The sequence below is a fragment of the Corapipo altera genome, unplaced genomic scaffold (genome assembly GCF_003945725.1).
Source record: "Corapipo altera isolate COAL_440 unplaced genomic scaffold, ASM394572v1 45, whole genome shotgun sequence".
NCBI classification, from domain to species: domain Eukaryota; kingdom Metazoa; phylum Chordata; class Aves; order Passeriformes; family Pipridae; genus Corapipo; species Corapipo altera.
Window position 1 is genome coordinate 10,315,694 of NW_020884877.1, and position 20,389 is coordinate 10,336,082.

The following is a 20,389-nucleotide window of genomic DNA, read 5'->3' on the forward strand; positions in this document are numbered from 1 at the left end:
CAGATTTTTTGAGGTACCTCTCCCGATCGGATCAGAGACATCATCCTATTACGCAGCTAATTTCTTGTCCTACAGCTATTGCTGTGGAAAGTGGGCACCAGCATGAAAAACTTTCACAGCACTGAGCTTTTCTCTTTATCTGTCAGCAGCCACAATAACACAATCCTATCAGTTACACAGACTTTCATCTGTCTCTATTACCCACGTATAAATGTGTTAAATATGTGAGATGAGTTAGAAAGAAGCAGCAACATATTTCCCTGCAAAACAGCAGTGTTTTCAGTCCAGAGAAACAGTCCATTTTGCCTTCTGTTGATACTAACTGCAAATACCAACCTGCAAAACCCACAGTAAAGGACTCTAACCACATGTTTGGTTGGAGTATGAATTAATCAGACTAATCAGCCAAATGTCTCATGGGAGTAACTAAGGGTGTTTCTGTGCTTCTCCCACTTGATAAACTTCTCATTTTGAGAAGACTTTCCCAGTATAGCTGAAAGAGATTGACAAATTCCATGTAAAATGTCAGGGGAATCTTGGTGACATTGCACTGATATGTGAAGATCTTTTTTAGCACAACCTCCATTCAGTTATAGATGAATGTTTTGAACTAAGTTTATAAATGTAGGGTTTTTTTGTGAGAAAAAAATAATTTCTTTGGATTTCTTTTTTGCATGAGATTTTTTTCTCAGTTGACTTATCTTTTGAACCAAGGTTCTTCAGCCAGTGGTCAGAGATGTATCAATCACATTCAGATGTAAAAAAAGAGAAAGAAATTAATAGAAGTTACAATGTTTGTTCCAGCTAGTTTTGATTGGCTGAATTTGTGCCCTAAGTACTAGGATTGTGTTACTGACACTGGAAAAGTGCTTTCAGGCCAAAAGTTGCTTCCTAAGAATCTCTTGAATGTTTTGTATGTTTATTTAAGATTTCAAATATAACATTTTTACCACAGAAGTAAAGCATTAAGCTAAAAATATGCTGCAGTAGTGATATTTCATTTGCAATTGCCAATAAGCCCTCTAGTACTAGATTACATTTGTTGATGCATTATCACATATTGTATTGATTTCTCCTTCATTTTGTAATTAACAATTCAAACGTATTAATGTAGAACATTTACACTGTAATCCTATGGTATTCAAGGTATTAGATAGTTTAATGAATTAGTTAAATATAATCTTAGTAGTTGATAAAAACTCATTCACAGGCCTTTTCAAGCTTCGTGAGCTGAGTGTGTGACCCTGCATAGTCAGGCATCAGCAGAATCAGTAACATGGTGTTTGCAGTACCTATATTGCAAGGCAGTATCAGATTCACTATGAGAATGCACGTTTCCTATACTAGCCTACCACCGTAAATCTATTTTTTCTTTATAGTACCAAACACATGTAGGGATAATCCTACGCATGGATAATCCCACATACCAGTTTGTCCCACATGTGACTGAACATTTGATTGATCTGATCATCACCATTCGAGTTTTATGAGTTGGGCTGCTGACCACTTGCAAGATTTGTAACCCATTTTAGATACGAAAGCCTTTACAGCAGGCTCTTATCAGCCACCTAACAGGAAGTATGGTTAGACCATAGGCAGATGACTGTCTCATTTCTGAAGTAACAGAAACACTACCTGACCTTTCTACTGCCTTGGGCAAGTCAAGATCTCTACCTAGCTACTGAATTTCTCTTGTCTTTCCTAAAAGGTTTTAAAAAGGAAGACCTACAGTTTGTTGAAAATAGAAGACTACTGCATGGAGTCAGGGGGTAGATGGTACATAGTGCTGACAAGTCTGTGGTTATTTTAAAGTACAGAGTTTATATCACACAGATGAAACCTGGACTGTTACCCACCCACCAGTAGCAAGCTGTCAAATGTGAGAGCACCATCAATAAACGTTGAAATATTCAGGAAAACAAGGGGTTTCAGTCTTGTTTCATTGGCAAAAGATTATCCATCACATTTCCCCAAGAATTTTCTCATTATCTTCAGCCACTAGAGATTGTGCAACAAGTAATACCAATACTTTCCTTGTGTTCCCTTTTGCATCATGATCCGTAGATTTCATCTTCAGAAGTCTTACAGATGACATCTTTTGGGTCTAGTTCAAAGTCTATCTACATCTGTAGTTTTTATTATTCTCAGATTAAGGCCTTCTTACTTTGTGACAGTCGCAGCAGTCTGTTACTTTTACTTTTCTCCTACTGAGTACGGAGTGACATTTCAGAAAAGCAGAGTCAGACTGTCTGTTCCAATAAGTGCTTGCTGCTTTCTTCAGGCTTCTGAGTGACTTCTCAGTCCATTGCTGTCACTAAAAAATAAGAAGGCATTGCCTCCCAGACAGCCACTCTCTTATTGTCCGAAGTCATATTTGACTCCCACCTCCTACTAATTCTTCTCTTTAAATTGTGGTTGTAATGGTCTTCCTCTCCCTATGACTACTTTAATTGTCAAACCATATTAGTCATCCTTCTGACTGCTCTGCTGACCTTTCCTTTACCTTCATGTTAGAAGCAAGCTTTTCTGTTTTGACTTCTAATCCTTAAAACTTGAATTACAATTTAGATCTTTTTCAGCTCACATAAGCAGAACAGGAAGAAATTCAGATTATTTAGAGAGAGATGATATGATGAAGACTGGAAACAGCAGAACAAAGCAAACGATTAGCACGCCACCTTAAAGCCACCATGACAAACTACTGGTCCTAACACTTATGTGTCAAAATGTTGTCTAAGAAAATCACTATAATCCATGATACAAAGATTTTACTGCTTGAAAGACTGCTATTGGCTTTGTGTGCTATATATTTTACTTATCTTTAAAGTTAACTTGAGATGTCTTTGGGCTAGAAAAGAAGCCCAGATAGAAAAATGTCTAAAATAATAAATAAAAATGCCAGCAAACAAAGTGCATTTAGATCCATGTTGTATCAGAATCAGTTTGCTTTACCGGCACAGCATTGTGATTTTGACAGAAAGGAATATGTAAAGCCAGATAACCTTTTCTTTGTGTCTAATGTTAGGGACTCATTAATTCATTGTTCTTGTGGCTTACTGGTAGTTTAAGATGCATGTGATGTAACACAATTCAGTGGCAGCTCAAAGGACCAAGAAAGTGTCTATATGAAAGAGCGTGAAGGAACCCCTATCAGTGAGATGACACTCACTTAAAAAGGATGGTGAAAATAAATTATACTATACCTGTACAGAGGCTGCACATAAACTGAGTGGGAAGTGTTACAGAAATCAGTCACACATTTATAAAGGAATGGAACTGTTCATTACAGATGTAATTTTACCCTGTGCAGAAAGTACAACTCAAAACACTGTGTACTGATAAAGAAGCATACATGTAACTGCCACATTAAGAATGTTAATCTGAAATGTAAAATATCCTTAGATACTTTGGTTAAAGTAATTTGCTGTTACTATCTCACAGCCTACTTAAACTCCACAGACCTTTCTCATTTTCTCACAAGACCTCATCTCCACTGAAGTGATGATTACCTTTTCTTCTATTAAAGATTCACTGTAGTTTCAAGGTTGGAAATCTAGCAATCACCACCTGAAATCCTCAGATCCTCAGGTTAGTCTTGGAGTCGCATTTATGGTCAGTTTGACAAACCAAGACAGAAGAAAACAAACTTTTCTTGAAGCCTCAACTTTATTTCTCATCTGTAAAATGCTGCAGTAATAATGCAATATTTTCAATATTTTGATAATTTGAACTAGTCCTTCACAAAAAAGAATCAGATTTCAGCATCTATCCAGTTTGCTAACTGCCCCTCACAAAAACAAACAAACAAAATCAAACGCAAAAAAACAAACCACAAACCAACCCCACCCTAAACCACATCGCACAGCTCTGCAGCTCTGCGGAAGGGTAGGATGTAGGTACCTGTAGTACAAAAGGGAATGAAGTGCAGAGCTCTGTGTGCTGCATAGAGTTTCTTTGCTGTACTTCTTCTCTTCCACCTCTCCCTCTGTACTTATTTCCACGGGATAGGCACCTGCCTCTGCTTTTTTTACCACTGAGATGTGGGTTATGCACAGCAAAACATGTTTTCTCATTTTTCTTCTCTACTGAATTCCAAGTTGGACTTTTAGGGCAAAGTTTTCTCAGATGCTGGGTGGCAGTGGAGATTGCAATGTTGATGTCTGGTCAGTAAAGAAGATTGAAACCTGTGACAGTTCTGTGAGTGGATATTCAGGCCCTCATTGTTCTCCGCGAGAGAGAAAGGGTGTTGTTTTGAGGTCCTGGGAAAACTGAGCGAGTTTTAAAAAGTAGGCACAAATGGTGAAAAAAATGTGAATTTTGTCAATCTTTTGGTCCAGCATCTCCGGGCACTTCTGCTTGCATAGACTGATCTGCTCTATTTAGTTTACCAGCACTAAGCAGCACTGAGAGAGGCACTGACCTCAGCAGGGACAAATTTCTTAAATCCATACTTAGAAACATGAAAATGTTCCAAGTCTTGAAAAGTACTAAGTCCCCACACTGCTCTTAAGTAAGACAGTGACAGAGCAAGCTCTTCCATATGATAAGATGGCAATGTCTACATCAAACGCTTTAAACTCAGGTCTTCTGTGGAAGTTAGTGTCACAAAATTGGTGCTCATTTAGAAGCTGTGTGATCCATAGGCAATAACAAACCAAACTGAACTCCACCCAAAACCCCATCTATCACTCTAATATGCATGCCGGTGGAGAAGGTAACAAACCCAGTGTCTTTGATTTGTAAGCTTGTTTTGGTTAGCACCTACTTACTAATTGTTACAAGTAGCTATTATATGCAGAGAAGATGGAAACAGGTAGTGAACTACCTCGAAGTTAAATTGAAGAGGGAAGGGATGACATTCATAGCTGAAATGTTTTCTAGATTTGCTGGTGCAACAGTGTGAATGACAAGCAGGTAATACATAATGTTCCTTTTAGAAAATCTGAATTATTCCAAAAGGGAAAACTTATCTTGTTTTATTGAAATAGTAGAGGAAGGACCATGTAGTTCTCTTTTATTTATATAGTGTGCCATGATTGCTATTAAGTGAAATGATTGCACTATATTCCTGATCAGGCATTTTTCCTAAGGGCTGAATTTTATTCTTCAGTACTTAAAGCACATGTTACAAACAGAAGTTGCCGTTCACAGGGCCTTTTCCACAGAGGTCTACCCTCACCAGGCAGTTCCCAGTCCTTATGATTGCAAGAATTTCATACTTCTCTAGTGCAGTACTTGGCATTGTCCTTGAACTTCACAAGACTACTTTTGGCCCTTTAGTCTCTCTGGGCCCCTCTGAATGCATCTCTGCTCTCAAGTATATTGACTAATTCTCTCTAAATCAGTGTCAGCTGCAAAGAACTGAAGTATCTTTAATCAAAAATAGAAATTTGACTTCTGTCCCTCTGCCACTCCAGTTATGACTCAAGTGCACAACTGAAGTCCACAAATATTTGTCCCTAGAAAGTTCTCAGTAGGCACTTGTGCCTCTGAAGATGTGCTGCTATCTTCTCCGTGAGTCTCTCCTGCACATACAACTGGTCAGATGGTGGGAACAGCTGCCCCTGTGCCCAGCAGCACAGAAGATGATGTTGGGTACAAGGCTTGAACAGGAGACTGCAGCTAAAGTGAACTGCCCCATTCACTTGAAAATGGCAGCAGTGTCTGAGAAGCAGCAGTTTCCATTTATGTAATAACTCAGATCTCAGTCAAATGTGTTAAAAGATTTTGTTAGGGATTTGGATGATTTGCTTTCAAACTGTTTGGAATTCAGTTGATTTCTTTTCATTTTCTTTCTGTCTAAGTTTAACTAGTCTTCCAGTGCAGCTCCATAAGTATGGAAGACAGTAACTAGTTTATCACTAGTCAGGCTCTGATACCTGTGAAATCAGTGTGGAACTTTTGGCCATGAAAGCATTACCACTCACACCTAACAGGGGCTCCGTGTATTATCTAGTGTATTATCCAGTTTAGCATTTGAAAGGAACCCACTCGAAGAGTAGAGTTTCCAGTGTGGTCAGTTTATACTCTGCAGATTCTAACTGTAAAAAAAGTAAACCCAAAATTCCTTTACACAAGGAGGTGCCATCTAGAGTTTTCTAAAAAATGACATGGAATAATTCATATGCTAGCATGTGGGGTTTTTTTTTTGGCCTCTATACAGTCTCTAGAAGTCAGGATACATTAAGATGATATATTTTAAATTTATTTATTGACTCAGAATCCTGGGGTGAGGAGTGAAGCAAACACCTCTTACTATACAGAAAGTGAGATCCAGAACCTCATTAGAACATATACATAATAGATTTGTTCATAGATTTGTTGTTTACCCTCAGAAGAAAGTGGTCAGCTTTTCCTGAGACTACAGAACAGTCTTCCAGCTTATCTGTTTCTCTGGTATTCAGCTCCTAGACTTGTTTCCGATGAATACAGCTGGACTGTGAGAAGCTCCTCGTTAAAATCTAAAGTATCACACAAAGGTAGCATCTCAGCAGCTGTCTGAGTCTGAAAAGGGTTGAAAATAAGCCAGGAGAATAACAGGAAGCAGTTCTAAACCTCTAAATATTGATCTACTGAAAGCTTACCTTAATTCTCCCTACACTAACAGGAGACTGTGGTCCCATTCCTTCTTAGTGTTTATTTTAAAGAACTTTTGTAGCCTACAAAAAACTCTTTGGTCATGGCAAGACACACATTTTTCCTATTTCTGCAAGCAAATGTGAGATTTCACAGCTCTTTTATCACATTACAAAAGTCCCCCCATGCTGTTCATCATGATCATGCAAACACAAGGCAATGAAGCTTACCAGGTTACCCAAGCACAGCTGAAGGAACAGAGTGTACTAAAAATACATGTATACACTCTATGGTTACATATGTGCATACAGATATTTTGTTGTTTTGCAGGATGGAAAAGAAAAATCTTTCCACCAAATGAAAACACTGAAAATTAAATGACAACAGCAGCAGATGTTAAAGCAAATAATCTAATTAAGATGATTTCATCAACCGTTTTAAAAAACATTTAAAAAGGCAGTATAATATTAAGTCACCAGAAGAAACGTTGATTATACTTGCATATACAGGCATAATAATACTACAGCTGAAGCTGCCCTTTCAAGCATGAAAACAAATGATACTTTCAAAACTGCTTATTTTTTTTTATCCAGCTGTGTTTCACATCCTGCTAAGGAAAAGAATACACATTAAAAAACTCTTAAGAACTGCAACCCACAGCCAGGAAATTACAATTAAAACCAACAGAAGTTTTGCCTGGGTCAAGACTGCAGAGTGACTTCCATGCAGCATGGAGAATAGCTTCATTCAGGCAGCAGGAAGAATTTGTAATACCAATTTACAAACATAGGGAACCTCATTTTCACTTCTGTTCTTTGCTTGGGTGGGCCAAATTCTGTCTCAATGAAACCTGAATCAAAAGCCGGAATGAAGACAGAACAGTACAAGTCTGCATTTTAAGTCTGATGTTGACAGAAAATCAAAATCAAAAGGCAGAATTTTGTCCTGCTCCCTTAGAATAATGTTACTATAAACTATCTTTCCTTCCTCTTGTGTTTGCTCTTCCTTTCAGTTATATCATAAAATGCAGTATTGAATTTCTACTGCTTGTCATTCTTACTGTAAAACACTGAGTGTGGGAGAGGTGCATGGGTTGCCTCCTTACCACGACATCATGTATTTTCAGCTTCCCCTTTCACTGAGATTTATAATGAGGAACACACTTGACTTATGTCACTTTTTGAATTTTTATTCCCAGCTCTGACCTTTTTTATTTTAAAATGGCTGCTGGATAGTAGATATTTGTTTAAAAAAACAAGTGTAATATATAACTACTGCTTTCTATTCTTCATGAGATCTAGTTTGTGCTGGAATTCATTCTGGGCAGTTTCATTTCTGAAAGGTCTCTGGTTCCTCTTGTTTTCTTTGCTTGTAATAATTGTTTCTGTAGGAATGTATTTTTACTACCTCTGTAGTGGTCTGCAAAAGCACATTATGCTTTAGAAGAAAAGAAAGAAAAATTTTATTGTGAATGTTACATTAGAGGGTAATAATTCTCTGTGTTGTCTATTTCTTTTAACCCATCTTCATGCCTGCTTGTTAGTTTTCCTTTTATTTAAATCCTCCTTCCTCAAAGCATTACAACTTCATCTCTTTGGGGGAACATGGGTCTTTCTATTACTAGTGTCATTCCTAAAGATTTCAGAAGGAGGTTTTTCCTTCTCATCTTGGCTCCAGTGATAGACTACTGGTACAGAAGACTTTTTTTTTTTCCTTTGAAGAGTAGTGAGTCACAGCATGAGCAAGTAAACAGGCTCTTCCTAACAGCCTCTGCAGGTGGTAGATTACAAGCAGTGCTGGGGAAGCAGAGCAGGAACAGAATTAACGTAACTAGCTGGGACAATGAAAGAAGTGCAATGCTTAGTGCAATAAAGTGGGGCTTCAAGAACAGAACTTTTTTGCAGATGAAATCCTTGACCTTAAAATTTCTCTGTAAGAAGCTCAACTGAGCTTCACAACTGTTGTGCCACATGATCAGGGCTTACTTTCATGTTTCTGAATGGATGTTTTCAACATGGAAATAAAATCACATTGAGAAAGTTTATGTTTATCCCTCTTCCTTCCTGAATAATTTTGGAAGCAAATCCATTAAGCAGTTATAAACCTTGACTGGAAAGACTCTAAAATGGTGTTGCGACAGTGGATGCCACTAGTAGTGGATACTACTATCAATTATTTTCAGAGGTTACCTCAGCAACGCTGTGGAAAAAACAAGCAGATTCTTACAACATTAATGCTCAAGTGAAATGTTTCCTCTTTTACCGACAAATAGTTTCTTTGACACTCTCATGTTCACTGACACTACAGGAACTTTTTCTTAAGAGCCTGAAGGTAATCGCTAAAATCACAAGGACAAGCAAACTTGAAAACCTACTGTAAATCAGAAAACCTTATAGAGGCAAATTCTCAGAGCAACAGCACTTTTTGGTGAGGTGATCAGATTTTTCCAGAGAAAGAAAATTGTAAAACCATTCTCATTTTCATCAACAGGGAAGTGGAACCTTCAGTAAACTCTTCTGGTGCTGAGAATGACAGGGATATTATAATTTGCATTAAATACTTGAATTGGTGTTTAAGGCTGCCATTGTTCCAGTCACCACAAAAAAGTATCAATAAATAGTTGTCATTACAAACCAACAGGTTGATAAAGGGTTGAGATATACTATTTCCTTCAAAATACATCAGAGGCAAGGAATACCTGAATATTCAAATAGTCTAAGTCAATTTATTTGAAACAGTGACATCAAAAGTACTAAATATTTATACCAGATGGAGGGAAAGAAATTGTGACCCGAGGCTTGAACACGATAGATGTGTCATGGCAGACTGTCACAGCTGTAAGGCAGAGCTTCTTTTTTGACTAACTGCTCCCTTGCCTTTTTCAGTTGATTAATGAAAGCTAGTCTACAGTAGAAAAATGTGAGAGCCAGGCACTGTGCCTGCCATCTATGGTGAGTGGATATTGTGGTATGTTGGTACACAGTAGTGGTGGATGGCTTCTTACAGAGAGGGAGAACCCTTGTCTAGAAGTGATTCTTGGTGGATGTTGATATGGGAATTTCCTAGCTCAGGAGGAAAGTTAAACTTTTTCTCTACTACCATATGAAAGTATGTTAGCAACTTCCCTAGCTGCGGTTGATTTGTTTCAGCAACAAAAAATTCAGCTGCAACAATTGGAATTGAAATGTTGGTGAAACATCAATTTTCAGATAGGCAGAATTTTTCTTTCTTCTTCACATGGACATGTAAACCAAGCCATGTCATTTATAATAAAACTCAAAATGTTCATTAGAAAACCCAATGTTTTCATCCAAAAATTATGTATGTATTTTTTAAACTAACCCCCACACCTCCTACAGAAAAAATGAATTAGTCCTATATCTTCATTAGACAGACATTGTCCTGTTAATTTTGAGCTAGTGTCATTAAGCTGGACTTTACTAACCCTTGTTTAAATGGATTATGAGGTCACATCTCAAAAATGAAACTGGTTAAAATTACTAAAATCTTTGCATTATTAGCATACTTCTCACACAAAGTGGCTTATAAACCCCCAAACTGTCTCACAGCTAGTTGAAACAAGCCACCCTTGTACAGATTTGAATAACCCAGCAAAGCAGAACTGTTGTAGCATAACCTTTAGTGCTGGTCTGAAAGCTGAGAGGGTGAAACTTGTCCCCTGTGCTTGGTTCTTCACAAGTGTCTTCAGAAAGTGACTTTTCATAGACCTTTGATTGTATGTCAGCTTGATCACAGAACAAGTCTACTCATGAATTTACAGCCAGAAATAGGAATGTCATCATTAATTGCAGCATCTCCATGACTGGGTTGGACAGTAGCTGGGCAGTGTCTTTAGTGGGTCCTTACAGTACTTGGAGTTTATGCTCCATTGAAAACTTGAAGCTGAGCACAAAGACGTTGGAAAAGGAAAAGCTGATCTGGGAAGTGGAGAGATAATGTATTAAATCTCCTTTTTTATTTAGTATTGAAGAAGGTGTTTGTGGTTTGTGGTGAGAAGTGTTTTAGGGTTGTGTGCACATTTAGCAATGTTTTTTCTCTGTATGAACACATGTGACAGTTAAAGCCTTTTGTATTTGTTGCAACAGAGGTAGGAAGGCATAAGGCCTTACAAGTTCGTCTCCTATAGAGGTTGCTTTTGTGTGTTTTTTCCTAATGGAGGCACTTGAGTGGGGATGGTCTGCAGTAAAGACACTCAAGGCATTACTGCAAAGGTCAAAAGAAAGTCTGTTTTCCTCTTTGGGTCTGGAGTTGCAAAACTAGAAAACCAAGACAATCTGCATTACATATTTAAGACAATTTAGGATAAAATATGTTTATTTGCATATTTTACCTTTTTCTCACTCCTTTCTTTCCTACCTATCCCTTTTGGCTCAAAGAAACCCATAAGCTGTGGAGTAAAAACTACATGTCCATAGCCAGCTGGCCACTCTAAGCACTCTAGGACCTAACGAGGGGTGACTAATGTGTGGGAGGCAGGGAAGAGATGCTGACCCTTTTTGCAGACTTTGGTATTTGTGGAGGTAGCAAATACTTAGCAATGGAACCTTAGCAGGCTCAGAATTAGAACTGGATGAAAAAGGTTCAAAAGTTTCCCCAAACATCACAGGAATCAGCCATGTCCTTCTCCTTGAAACTGTAAGAATTTCCATAAGACTTGTATAAATATCAACAGAAGGTCTGCTTCAGGTTGAATTTCACAGCATATGCTCAAGTTCTCATCAACAGAGATAAAAGAAAATATTATTATTTCTTAAACTGCACTATTCTCAAATTAAATCAAGAACCTTCCTTCGCTATTTTTGTGGACCACAGCAACTGGACAATAGTCTTTAAGACTTAACCAACTCATAAACTTTCAATCTAACTTAGATTCAGTCTCTGTCTTTGCAGTTTGACATATTAAAACTCAAAACATTCTCACTAAAATTCTGAGATGAAACTGATGTCTGGTAAATTGGCTTCTTGTGGAAGAAGTAAAGCTTAAAATAAAAATTTATGTGGAATTCACCTGGAAATTAAATTATCTTCCCTGGGTATAAAACTCTTGTTTACTGCTTCAAGTACACACTTAATTTGTTTTGTTGTCTCTATCACAAGAAATACATAGCAACAAAACAAAACAACCCATACCTCTGTAAAGCTCAAGGAAAAAACATTTCATCAAACATAAATCTTTTCAAAACAAGTAGTTCTACAAAATATACACCTCCCTCTAGTGAGAATGTGGGAGAAGAAAGCAAACAGAGGCATTATACACATCATTGAATGTTTTCCGACAGGTGACTTCTAAGGAAATAATTGAAGAACCTATACAGACTATGGGTTTGGGGTCCACAATGTGCTATTTGAAAGCATCTGTTTAATAGGTTTAAATAATGAATAAGTTTGCGAAAACAATATGACAAAAAGTGGCTAAAATAGTCTATATGAGTGAAAAATCATTCATTTAGCAACTTGTAAAAAACTGGTCATACCTGTTGAATCTTCCTGGCCTATGTGTCTTCATAAGAGTCTAACACAAAGGATATACCTACTGTACGTTAAAATTATAGTGTTGAGCACAACTTACAATGGGTTCAGGAAATTCAAGCACATGAGAAAAATATGAATCAAAACCAGTTTTAGTCATGTTCAGACTCAAAAGCCAGAGTTGCTTTCTTAAAATTGAGAAACTTATTCAAATGCACACTGAACCTTGTGTATCTTCCTTGAGTTTCAGTGGATGAGTAATTTCACTTTACCACAACTGCCCTGAAGAGGGAAGATTTCAGTCTTACTCTTTATAATGAAATAGTAATGTAAACTAATCCTGCCACAAAAAATTAGCACTACTGAGAAGAGCTGTTTGACAGCTGCAGACCATTACATCCATTGATTCATTTCTGGAGTCTGTGACCTCTCAGAATGCTAAATTCCAGACACAGTACAGTGTTTGCTAACAAGAGTGTTAGTAGATCAACTACAACCTCAGTAAGATTCAGCTCACATAATTTTTTCAAAACTTTCCAAAACCAGAGAAAAAAGCCAGTTATGTCCAGCACTGAAATAATAGGAACAGTTTACACCTCAGAAGCCATTTCTTGAAGTTAGTGTTAAAAATCCTATTTCTTCCAAGGTATTCTTGCTTTCCTTTTTCTATGACCTCCAAATACCCCTTTTCCCTCAGCAGGAAGTTACTCAATTTGTCTTTGCAATACCAGTATCAATTATCTCAACTTGAAACACTTGAAACACACTGTACTTATTCAGCAACACAATAAAAAAAAAAAAATCAGGTAAATAAAAAGCCTCAAGTGGTGGCTGGAGATAAGTTCTGCTATCATAGGACACAAGTTGACTTTATTTATTACATTAAATCAAAAGCCATTTCCAAGGTGGCACTGTGCTCTCCAAAGTGCAGTTGCAGAGTGGGAGATGATCACTGGCATGCGTGCTCTGCTCTGGAAAGAAGAGAAGCTGAGAGGGCTTCTTTGTCTTATCCTTTAGGTCAGTGCCACAAGGTAGAATCAGGTAAGATTATGGCACAAGGCAGGTGCCAAATACCAAGACAGAAAAAAACCTGTGGGTTGTCCTAAATCACTGTGAATATTTCATACCAGCTATTTCTTCTCCAGGAAGACATTACCCCTCTGTGTGGCTGAGATATCCAGCTAACTCAGCTTCACACAGCTACTACCATTAAGTCTTTTACATTAACATGAAATTCTGGCCGCATTTTACACTTACATTCCACAGGGGCCTCAAGGCACAACAACAGAAGTTGTCCACAACCTCTTGACTCTCTTGACCCTTTTTCTGCCATTTCAATTGCCTAGCAGCTCTGATGTGTTCCTTCTTACCAGGGTTTCAGGGAAGGAACAGGCAACTTCTAACCTTGATGGCCAGGGAATTTATCCCACCACACCAGCTACAGCAGATCGTGAGCTAAGGAGCTGCTCCTCATACCTCTTACACCATGTACTCTTTGGGTGGATATCACACACCCTCTTATTGTGATCCTTGCTGCAGCCATCAACATGATTGCTCAGCACGTTTGAGGAAGTTGCTGGGGAGCTTATGAGTAATTTCCTTTACTGATATTTAGGGTTGTTTGTCAGCCTGAATTTATACTCTGCTGAATATCATGGGCACCAAGCTGCCATAAGCAGAAGAGCATGTATCTGCAGTTGGTAGACACAACAGGTTTAGATCACACAGATCAACAAATTCCCAGCTGGACTGGGTCGCTGCTTGTATGGAACTGCTGCAGAACCTCATGATGTGCACATTTAAGTATGTCTAGTCCTTGTTAGCACTATTCTATCTTGACTCCTTTGTGGGGTTGAAAAACCTCTCATTTTCCTCTTACTTACTTCGCCAAACTATAAACATTTTATCAAACTGACAGCATGAAATGGTAGATTTAAATCTTTGCATTAATTAAGAAGCCAAAGAGCAGAATTTGTGTCTACTTAATTTTGACAGAGCCCTGGTTTGAGCTTTGAATGATATAAACAAAACCGATTACTGAGAATGTGGTAATGAGGCAATTATTTTTTGCCATAAGCTTTGAATGGCAAAAAGTAAAAACCATTGGTCTTAACCAATCAATAGTTGTGTGATAATCCACATACTACCTGCACATGAAAAAAAGGTTTTAAGATTTGTTTAAGTACAAAAAACACTGGTTTTCATCTCATGTTACTTTTTGAAACAGACTTTACCAAACATGTACTTGCAGTACATTTTGTTTTCAACATAATAGTAAGAGAAAAAAACAACCATTGTAGCAGGACTTTTATCAAAAGTTGCTTTGGCTTTCATGGTCTATATTATTTTAGAACTGTGTCTCTTTGCTGCCTTCTTAAAACATCATTTTAGGAGTATTTACTTTTTTTATAATTAGATATAAAATAGAAACTAAATTAAAGTGGAGCAGTATTTCCCAGAAATAAGTACCAGAGAAATAAGTCCAGTGGGATTGCTGTCTTATGCAGTCGAAACACGACAATGCGGTTCTTTCTTCCCCTTCACTGCACCACTCAGAGTCAAAGTTTATACTCCTTTAAGACTGGATTTTGTTTGCTCACCTTGATGAGAATTTATTTTCATAGGAATTTATTTGGAATTTAATTATTTATGGGAGGGAATATGTTAATTTGTTTTCCAAGAAGATGTATTACAGACTTCAACTGGCTGCCTAGAGATATTTTAAAATCCTTTCATCAATTTTTTTTTTGGAGACAAAGCTTGCTTTATTCTCCAGGCAATAGTGGTTGCTTCATAATTTATTTTTGTAGGAGGGAAGGTGTTTGAGACTTTCCTCCTTGGATGGTAGCATTAAAATTTTTAAGTTGTGTGACTTCGTGACTTTTGGACCCACTTAAGATCAATTATGGTCACAGAGGGATCAAAGTGATACAGTACCCCAGGACAAAAGAGGCAGATTCCAACTGGGGAGCTCTTGCGTTTACATGGCAGTTGTGGCAAACACAAGGAAAATCTGCTGATGTGCTGCAGTGACTGGCTTTTGTGAACTGTTTGCTAGGTCATCTGTCTGCTTCGGTCTGCAAACACTGAAGTTGCACAGGGAAGATAAAATTAGCAGCATCTCCATAAAACACCGTTCACTGTACCACAGAGGGTTTCATTTTCCTGCAACTCAACTTTCACAGGCATTGATAACATTGACTGTTTGTGGTCGACAGTGATATCACTCCTAATTTGGGGAAACTGAGAGCTGTGTCAGATGAGTGCCAAACCATATGTGTCTCAGGGCGAAGAAATGAAGAATTTAACTATATTGCATCCAAGAAGAGCCACATGTGAGTTTGGGATTCTCCCCATCCCACTGTCTTTGTCTGCCAGGCTCCCATAGGTGGAATTCACACCTGAAGACTATGTGTGTGCTTTCCAGTCTTCAAACAAACAAACAAGAAGGCACAAATTATTGCTGAAGACCTCAGCCTGCTTGTTCTCCACTGTGTCTCCCATGTGAATGAAGATAGTCCTATCTCAAAACTACCAGACTCACTGGGCGTGAAACAAGGGTGGTCAGCCTGTGTGCAGTGCACTCTTGCTGCAGTGTCCTTTGCCTTGGGTGGCTTCCCAGCAAGATTCCCACTTGAGAGGAGATCACAAGCCAGAGAGGAGCTTTCCCCATCTCTCTGCATACTCTCCAGCCCTATCTCAGGACAGGAAAGGATGCAATCTCCTCCCCAAACTGAAGGTAATCCCTGACGTGAAACTGAGGTTGGAAAAGACTTGCCCTGGTATAAAATATAGCTGAGCTCAGTGAGGTGGACATGTCAGTCATCTTTTCTCTTGCCCCTATGTGCTCTACCAGCAGAGAATGGCAGTGGCTACTCAGGGGGATCCAATCCTTTGAGGTTTCTGAGGAATCCCCCGTGGCTGGGACTTGTGCTCAGCGCTGTGAGCCTGTGTGTGTGCTGCTTGCAGTCTCAAGTGCTGACAATGGCACTGGTTGCACCCCATGTGCAGAGTCAATGTGAACCCTTGCATGCTCTGGAGAGCTCACTGGCAGCCCCCTGGGAACGGGTAATGGGAGATGTACAACATGCCAGCAGCACCAGAAGAACCCTCAAAATTGCCTCTGTGGATTCAATCATTGAGAATTTGGTCTGAGTCCTATAATGTGAGTCCACAAATGTCCTAGTACAAAACAGTCCCTTATGACTGTTGGACTCAGTGACCTTGTGGGTGCCTTCCAACTCAGCATATTCTGTGATTCTGTGACCACTGGATCCCCCCAGAGCAAAGGGAAGTTCTGTGATACAACACAAGCCAGTGGCTGATTCCACTTTTAATCATACATTATACATAATATATAAAACAGATATTTAAAATTAAGTAAAATATATTTATAAAGTTACAAATAATCTACACACACATGTAGACATACTTTTAATTACACATATTGTATCTACTTAGAGAAATTAATTCAAGAAGTTACTGTAGAAAGCCACCCTATGGGAATCAGCCTGGTATTTTTCACTTTATCATTCAGAGGCAAATTCATATGAGCTTAACATCCCTTATCAGGCACTAACCCTTTTCACAGCTTGCTAAGGGTTGAGGATATTGACAGAATAGTTTGATACCCCACAAGAAGTCACGCAAAGTTTCTGATAATGACATTATACTGAGGAAAAGGGGACTTAAGATTTTCTTTGAGGGACTGTAGTTCAGGGGACTAGAAATGTGCATCCTAGGCCAGAGGCACATGTGTATTAGCAGGAAGTGTGAAGCACTCAGAGAAAAGAATAAAGAGTTGTTGGCATTTAACCTGATTACAAATCAGAGGTATCCTATTCTTTAGCCTACTTTTTTAAAGAGGCTAAAAATACAGACGGCTGGATTATGCTCCCTACTCTCTACTCCCCTCACCCTGCAGGAGAAGGGGTCTGAAGCCTCACTCTTTGCACAGCCCATGTGAGGGCTGTCCCCAGCATCTCCCCCCTGCTTGTGAGAGCACAGAGCCTGGGGGAGTTGCCCGTTTGTGCCAGTGGTGTGAAGGATTGGAGCAGATGGAAAGGGATGATACAGTGGTTAGCAAGAAGGACATAACACTTCATCAGGCTTTCCAGCTGCTGATTGTAGCCAGCCCAGCTAGACAAATCAAGTAACCTCTGAAGTTGAAAATACTGAGTTATCCCATGAGCTGTCAACCCCATTTGAACAAGCTATGCTATTTAAATTTAAGTGTGAACTATAGAATATCTCACGAAGTTAGAAGTATTGTTTTAATATTAACATATATGTTAGAGGGGCATTTTTAGGATTTTTGGCAGGGGATGTTGTTTGGAGGTTGGTGTGAATACATATCTCATTTAAGAACTTCTCAACAGAGCTTCAGAATGCTCAACTACCATCTCACCATTTCTGAAGCATCTAAAATTTTCATTTTAAAATGAAATCTTTAAGGTATTTCAATCCCACTCTCCCTCCATTCCGACTCCAGTCATTCAGATTTCATTGTTGATTCAAATGCTGAAAATCTTCTGTTAGATAAAATGCTGTCTAATCTGGCCAGTGCTATTTACAAGCTAAAATTCAGGCATGGAAACTCGGCTTTGAAAAAGATCAGCATTTCAAGACACGGTAATGGTTTACATAGATAATATACACACTATTATATATAATAAAATAAAGATAATTCAATATAAGGGTGATTCTTGTTCTTACATGCTAAAGGTCTAGGATTTATCTTTTTTGACTGTGATGAACATCTTCAGGTTGAAGTACCTGTAGTAATTAATGCACACAAAAAACTGTGTAAAATTTTAAATCCTAAAACAGGCAGAAAGTTGAAAACAAACAATACATATATGACTTGGTTTCATTTGGGGAGCTGTAAAAGTCAGATATAAACCCCAATATTCCATGACATATCACAGGTTCAGAGTTTACAGCTGTGGCCCCAGCAGCACTTTTTGTTAATCCCACTCCAACTTTATCAATAATTCTGTCTGAACTACATGTACAAGTGCAAGATTCTTTGAAGTCTGGAGACAAAATTCAGCCAAATTGTCTCTGGGCAAATTTCTGTCAACACAAAGCCCTGTGGAACTGATTTAAAGTCAATAGGAGCTTTTAATGAACAAGAGAATTGGAGTGGCAGGGGGCACACAGGAGCAGTCTGCGCCCCCCTTGTTCCTCATTTCATGCTACACAATACTGGGTTTGTGCAGTGGGCAGGAAGGAAAAGAAATGGCTTACAAAGAACAACCACCATAGTGAGGGGTGACAAAAAAGGAAGAGTGAGAAAACTGCTTGTCCAACTCCTATTTTGGATAACATCAAAACACAAGAACAGAATGCTGGGCTAGAGCAGCATCCATTGTATGTATCAGCAGCCTGATACATACTTCAATATTTGCCATTAGTGGGTGTTAATGTAAGTATATGAAAGAGGCATGTACTTAAGGCAACTTCACAGAGGTGAAGTGAGAATAAGCAAAAAAGTCCACCAATTTCACTGCTGAATATATTGAGCAGAATATTGCAAATGCTGCTGACTTCTTCAGGCAGGCTGAATCATAATTATATCTTTGCTTTCTCTGAGCTTCTGTTTGTGTTTCTCTTCTGTCACAATTGAAACTGAGCTAATAGTGCTGCTGCAGACTGGAGAGGACACTGTGTCTGCAATAGAAGGAGTGATGGTGATACAATAGCCTGGAATTCCTCATGCAAAGATGTGAGCACATCATACGCTGTATATGGCAGGGAGACAACTTCATCTATCACACAGTTACCTCTAGGGTAGAAGAGCAGAGCCATTTAAAGGGATATAACACTACCCAATGACTCAGGACAAAAAGCAAATATTATTTACAAAACTGAAATTACGCAAGAACTGTTAGGTGTATAATGGTTTATAATTTCATTCTGCTTCCACTAAAGTCAGTTTGACTATTTCAACATGGGCAGAATTAGGCCTGTTGTAATTTCTCAATGAAATTTTGATTAACGTAATATCATACTGATAACAAAGACTGCTGCAGGAGCAGTAGAGACCAAAAGCTGACAAGATCTTGGAATGGAAAGTTCTTCCTACCAGCCCTTGCTGAGAGGTAGCCATGGGGTGTGAGTCCAGTATGTTGGATTCACCACAACTCACTCTGTGACATGTTTCCTGGGAATTTGCCTATCCAAGTACTGATTAGGCCTGACCTTTCCTGACATCTGAAATCAATCAAGAAGGAAATTAAATGGTACTAGTCTAAGACAACTGTTTAAGCATGCAAATTTGTAGAGATTTGATGTATCTCAGGAAAAAAGAACTACTCCTTGACAACTGGACTGAAGTTTGTAAGTTTTAAAGCTATTATTTCCTGGATGTACTTACAGAGTGATCAATAAACTCAGAATTACAGCTGAAAATTCTGTGATGAAGCCTTGGGGAAAAAGATACACTTTGCTCCAAAGATGCTGAGTCATTGAAACTAAAATGACCCCTGCTAGACAGGGTCATTTTCCATGGATTAGACAGAGTATATATTTGTTCAGAACAATTCAAGCTCAAGCCTCAAACAGAATCAGAAAAGGATTTCAGCTTGGTATTTTCCCATAGGTATGTGTACAACTACCAATTACTTGCCTCTATATCTTATTAAGTAAGTCTTAAGCTGTTCCATTCAAGCTATTTTTCAGCATTCTGAGTTGAAAACTTTTTGAGATATCTGTCAACCAATGCCACTTTTCAAAATTTTCCTTTAAATCTTCTTTTGTCTCAACGACTGCAAGAAAATTTGAGAGCAGGCAATCAGGTGGTTTCCTGTGCCCCTGGACTGGCATACTGATCAATGCTGTCAGTTTGAAACCTCTTGTATACAAAAGGAGATATCTGGCTCCTTAGGGGCAGATGGATTTGTTGCTAGCTATTTGTGGATAGAGAGGTTCCTGGCCCATGTTGACTTGCAAACATATTAGCAGGACAACCACACTTAAGTAGGTAGGGCTTACTTCCATTTTAGCAGTTGCACCTACTCAAAGCAAATCAGTGTTTGTTCCGTCGTGTTACTGGTCTTCGATGTTTCATTTAAGGACAACATAGCTGAGACATATCAACACAACAGATCACAGTTTCTTATAATTGCAATTGTGTTCTTTATGCCCCTCATTAAGGTAACCAAGACCTGCTGGAGAGGTCTTAAATGTTGCATCTCAAAAGAGATCCTGCTGAGAGAAGGGTGGAAAATTAAATAGCCATTTCTACTGCTTTAATAAGAAATCTCTGACTCAATTTCTTTGTCTTCTTTGAAGCAAGAAGTTGCAAGATTCGAGTTTGTTG

At 38.5% G+C, this 20,389-nt stretch overlaps 1 long non-coding RNA gene across 2 annotated transcripts in view; it reads right to left on the reverse strand.

Annotated features, from left to right (window-relative positions):
- Nucleotides 1–704: 704 nt before the first annotated feature.
- LOC113944415 overlaps nt 705–20,389 on the reverse strand; it is a 28,692-nt gene continuing 9,007 nt past the window's right edge. Inside the window, exons 2-4 of one of the 2 annotated variants that reach the window (XR_003526665.1) lie at nt 17,782–17,841; nt 3,901–4,225; nt 705–717 (exon numbers count right to left, since the gene is read on the reverse strand). This is a non-coding gene — a long non-coding RNA (uncharacterized LOC113944415). The remainder of the gene's footprint in view (nt 718–3,900; nt 4,226–17,781; nt 17,842–20,389) is intronic. The other variant, XR_003526667.1, reaches the window with a different exon arrangement.